Here is a 5293-nt window from a genome sequence, read left to right as displayed (position 1 = left end):
TAGAAACTGTTCTTTTTAACCCTAAATGCATAAAGGTTGTGGCTGGTTCTTTGTTATTTTATCTCCCACCATGGAACTCTAGACAACATATGTAGCAATAGCACTTCCAGCTACTGGTTCTGCCAGAGTAGATAGGGAGAGATAAAAGAAGAGGTAGCCATATTGACAATTTGTCCAGCATTTTATATCAGTGCACATAAGATGACATCCCTTTGTAATTATTATGTTGTTTCTTGTTTTTGTAAACTCATGTTCACATGATGAAACTGAGAGATAGCCATGAAAAATCAACTATTGAAATAAATTAATCCTAGTTCTAGAACAAGCCAGTGAGTGGGCACATGTTTAACATACTTCCAATCCAGCCATTGTCTAAAGCGTGTTATGTATTGAGCTAGCTTCAAGGAGAACTAGGCTCCTAAGGTAACCAATCCTATCAGGAATTGGGATGTCAGCAACCAATCGTTATTCCTTGGACAGGAGCCAATTGCAATCAAGTAAACAGGATGTCTTTTGTTGTGTGCATGCAAATGAAGGATCCTAAAGCCCACGTTCTTATTGGGTTGTTATGGATATGGGGTGGAGTTGGGAGTGTATATAGTGTGGCCCTTTCAGGGCCAGTTGTTCTTCTCTTGTACAATAAACTATACTATGAGCTGAAGTCACTGCCTGGCTGAATCACTTGCGGGGCCTACCCCAGTACTTAATACTGGCAACGAAGGTGGGATCCAGCACGGGTATGCAGCCCCGCAAGAGGAGTGCCCAGAGCGAAATCACTACATGCGGGTAGGCAGCCCCGCGCTGAGAGAAATCACGACATGCGGGTAAGCAGCCCCGCGCCACAGAGCTGAATCACGCCCAGCAAGGAATTGTCGCCTTGTCCAGCCGCACTCGCTCGCCCCTCCGCCAGCGCAAGGGGACAATGGCTACCGCGGGCCACTTTGGGCCTTTTGACTCAGCCTCCGAGGACTGGGAGTCCTACATTGTGAGGTTCGAATTCTACCTTGAAGCAAATAAGCTGAAAGACGCTGAGCTGCAAAGGGCCACGTTCTTCAGCGTCTGTGGGAAAACCACGTTCGAGATCGCCCGGGCGCTCGTAGCGCCGGCACAGCTCCAGGCGTTGGCGTTCAGCGAGATCAAAGACAAGCTCCGAGACCACTTCTCACCACAGCCGTCGGAAGTTGCCAGCCGTCACGTCTTCCACAAGCGAGACCAAGCACATGGCGAGTCCGTTAGCAATTTTGTTACCGCCTTACGGAAAGCAGCAAGGAAATGCAACTTCCCAGACCTCGAGAATACTCTGCGAGACAGACTGGTGTGCGGTCTGCGGGACGAGAAGCTGCAGCGGCGCCTGTTTGCAAAGAAGACGCTCACGTTTAAAGAGCCCCTGGAGGAAGCCCTCGCGGCGGAGACAGCCGAGCGGTCCACCAAGGAGGTGCGGCAGTCGCGCAGCCCGACCTTGGCCAAACGAGCAGAACCCATTCACCACGAGGGCCTCGCGAGCGACACCGAGGACGATGACGAAGTCAACCGGACGCAAGCCACCAGATCCCGGCGCTCCGAGCAGCAGCAGTACAGGGGGCCTTCATGTGCCAGTTGTGGGGGGACCCATGAGAGGCGGTACTGAGCATTCAGAGATGCAGAATGCCGAGCATGCAGGAGGAAGGGCCACATCGCACGCGCCTGCAGGACAGCCAGGAAGGGAAGCTCCCCGCCGCCGAGGCGGCCAGCAGAGAAGGGGCTGCGCCGGTCCAACGAGTGCAATGCCATAGAGGAGCACGCAGTCAGGACCCTCGTCCTGAGCACGAAGGTGACAGTACAGCCAAAGATACGCGTCACAGTGCAGATCGAGGGAACGCCATGCGAGATGGAAGTGGACTCCGGGTCAGCACTATCCATCATATCGAAGGACCTCTTTGACCGAGTGTGCACCAGCGGGAGGAGCAAGCGCCTAGAGCCAAGCGACCTGATCCTGACGGACTTCCAGGGACGACGGGTTCCAGTGGCAGGAGTTGGCCTAGTCAAGGTCAGCTACAAGCAGTTCCAGGGCCCCCTCCGTGTGGTTGTAGTCAAGGGGCGCCTCACCAGTTTGCTGGGGCTTGATTGGTTCGAGGCGTTGGGCATCCACGTCACCGGGGTCCAACAAGTCAGCCAATCAGGCATCCGTGCAGTCTGTGAAGAATTTCCCGGCGTGTTCGATGGGTCCCTTGGCTGCTACAAGGGCCCGCCCGTCTCATTCAACCTGAATCCAGCTGCAGCGCCAGTTCGCCTCAAGGCACGCCGGGTCCCCTTCGCCCTCAAGCCGCGCATAGATGAGGAGTTGGACCGCCTGATCGCACAGGGAGTTCTCGAGCCCGTGTCGCATGCCTGCTGGGAGACACCAATCGTCACGCCCATCAAGGCCAACGGGGACGTGCGAATCTGCGCGGACTACAAGTGCACTATCAACAAAGCACTGCAACAACACGCATACCCCGTGCCGGTGGTCAGCCACCTTCTGGCATCCTTAGCGGGGGGACGCATATTCGCAAAGATTGACCTGGCACAAGCATACCAGCAACTGCCAGTGGATGAAGCCACCGCGGAGGCGCAAACCATCGTGACCCACCGCGGAGCGTTCAAGGTCAAGAGACTCCAATTTGGGGTGAGCGTAGCCCCAGGAATCTTCCAGGGACTCATGGAGGGGTTGCTGCGGGGAATCCCGGGCGTCATTCCGTACTTTGATGACGTCCTGATCGCGGGATCCACCCCCTCCGAGCTCTCCGACAGGCTCCGGGAAGTGCTGCGCCGCCTCCAAGACGCGGGACTCAAGGTAAAGAAGGAGAAGTGCCAGTTCGGCGTGCCCAGAGTAGAGTTCCTAGGATTCCTCATCGATGCAGACGGAATCCACCCAACGGATAGCAAGGTGCAAGCCATCTCCCAAGCTCCGCCACCTCGCTCCAAGAAGGAGCTCCAAGCCTTCTTGGGGCTACTGAACTTTTACCACGCCTTCCTACCGCACAAGGCGTCGCTGGCGGAACCCTTGCACCGCCTCCTGGAAAAAAATGCCAAGTGGACATGGGACCGCAGGCACGCCCGTGCATTTACAGCGGTCAAGGAGCTCCTGTCATCCGAGGCAGTGCTGACGCATTTCGACGAAAGCAAGCCACTCGTCCTTGCCAGCGATGCTTCTCCGTATGGGATCGTTGCTGTGCTGAGCCACCGGATGCCAGACGGCCGGGAGGCGCCGATCGCCTACTTCTCAAGATCCCTGTCACGAGCTGAGTGGAACTACGCACAGATCAACAAGGAGGCCCTGGCATTGGTAGCAGGAGTCAAGAAGTTCCACGACTACGTCTACGGGCGGCGGTTCGAGATAACCACAGACCACAAGCCGCTACTCGGCCTATTAGCGGCGGACCGGCAAACGCCGCAAGTAATGTCGCCCCGGATGCTGCGCTGGTCGGTGTTCCTGTCTGCCTATGACTACCAGCTGTCCTACAGGCCGGGAAAGGCCATTGGGCATGCCGATGCCCTCAGCCGCCTGCCATTGCCAGAGCCTGCCGACGATCCCTCACCTGCCCACGGGGTCATGCAGATCGAGGACTTGCCACAGCCCCCCCTTGTGGCTTCGGACATAGCGGCACACTCTGCCAAGGACCCCACTCTCTCCCGGGTCCTCAACTGGGTGTGGAGGGGGTGGCCAGCGGGGGGAGCTGAACCTGAGCTCCAACCATTTCACTCCCGCCAACTTGAGCTATCAGTGCACAAAGGGTGTCTACTCTGGGGGAGCAGGGTCGTCGTTCCCCCCAAGCTGCAACAGCGGGTGCTAGAGGCGCTGCACGTGGGGCACCCAGGGATAGTAAAGATGAAGGCGCTGGCCCGCAGCTATGTGTGGTGGCCAGGAATAGACAGGGAGGTGGAAGGATGGGTCCGGGCTTGCCAGCCTTGCCAAGAAGCCCGGCCCGAAATGCCGCAAGCTCCGGTGCGAGCCTGGGAGACAACGCGAACGCCATGGTCGCGGCTCCACATAGACTTTGCGGGCCCCTTCCAAGGACACACTTTCCTAGTCGTTGTGGACTCATACTGGCTGGAGGTAGTCCCGGTATCAGCCATGACGTCAGGAGTTGTCATCCGCGCCCTTCGGCGCCTAATTGCAACACACGGGCTGCCGGACACCATCGTGTCGGACAACGCCGCCCAGTTCACGTCGCGGGAATTTCAAACGTTCCTGGAGAACAATGCCATCCGGCACGTCACATTGGTGCCGTTTCATCCCTCCACGAACGGGCAAGCGGAGCGCATGGTGAGGTCAACAAAGGAGTCACTGCACAAGCTCGGCCGGGGGGACTTTAGCCAGCGTCTGGCGGACCTCTTGCTGCGTCAACACATCACCCCCCATGCCACGACGGGCCGGAGCCCAGCAGAGCTGCTAATGGGGCGGAGGTTGACCACACTACTGGATCGGCTGCACCCAGACTTCGCACCCAACGCCAAAGGAGAGACGGAGGCGCCGGACCCGCCCCGAGCGTTCCAGCCAGGCGACCGAGTGTATGCCCGGAACTACGGGGCCGGGCCAGTCTGGATACCGGCAACCATCTCCAGGACTACCGGACCTGTCTCCTACGAAGTAGCCGACTCCGAGGGCAAGATCTACCGCCGGCACATCGACCAGCTGCGGAAACGATGGCCATCGCGAGAGCCGGAACGGGACGGTAACTTGCCCCCTTGTGTCACAGAGACTAGAGAGGTAGCTGGCGCGGCAACCGGGAGCCACCCGGGCGGGCCGCGGGGAAGCCACGGCCCGCTACCAATGACACACGGCACTGCAGGCACCGCCGAGACAACCCCCTCCATTCCTGCTGGGGAACCGGCAACCGATAGCGAGGGACCGACCGCGGGGAGCCAGAACACAGAGGGGTTGCGCAGGTCCCAACGGGTGCGCCAACCACCGGCCTTTCTGGGGGACTATGTTTGGAGCGGGGTGCCCCAAGCTTAGGGGGGAGGGGTGTTATGTATTGAGCTAGCTTCAAGGAGAACTAGGCTCCTAAGGTAACCAATCCTATCAGGAATTGGGATGTCAGCAACCAATCGTTATTCCTTGGACAGGAGCCAATTGCAATCAAGTAAACAGGATGTCTTTTGTTGTGTGCATGCAAATAAAGGATCCTAAAGCCCACGTTCTTATTGGGTTGTTATGGATATGGGGTGGAGTTGGGAGTGTATATAGTGTGGCCCTTTCAGGGCCAGTTGTTCTTCTCTTGTACAATAAACTATACTATGAGCTGAAGTCACTGCCTGGCTGAATCACTTG

At 57.6% G+C, this 5293-nt stretch overlaps 1 pseudogene; it reads left to right on the top strand.

The window, feature by feature from the left end:
• The first annotated feature begins 922 nt into the window (after positions 1–922).
• LOC129335103 (uncharacterized protein K02A2.6-like) lies at positions 923–4978 on the top strand (annotated as a pseudogene).
• The last annotated feature ends 315 nt before the right edge of the window (positions 4979–5293 follow it).

This window comes from Eublepharis macularius, chromosome 8 (assembly GCF_028583425.1).
Source record: "Eublepharis macularius isolate TG4126 chromosome 8, MPM_Emac_v1.0, whole genome shotgun sequence".
NCBI lineage: Eukaryota > Metazoa > Chordata > Lepidosauria > Squamata > Eublepharidae > Eublepharis > Eublepharis macularius.
Note: the sequence above shows the minus strand (reverse complement) of the source record. Positions and strands in the feature narration are given on the sequence as shown.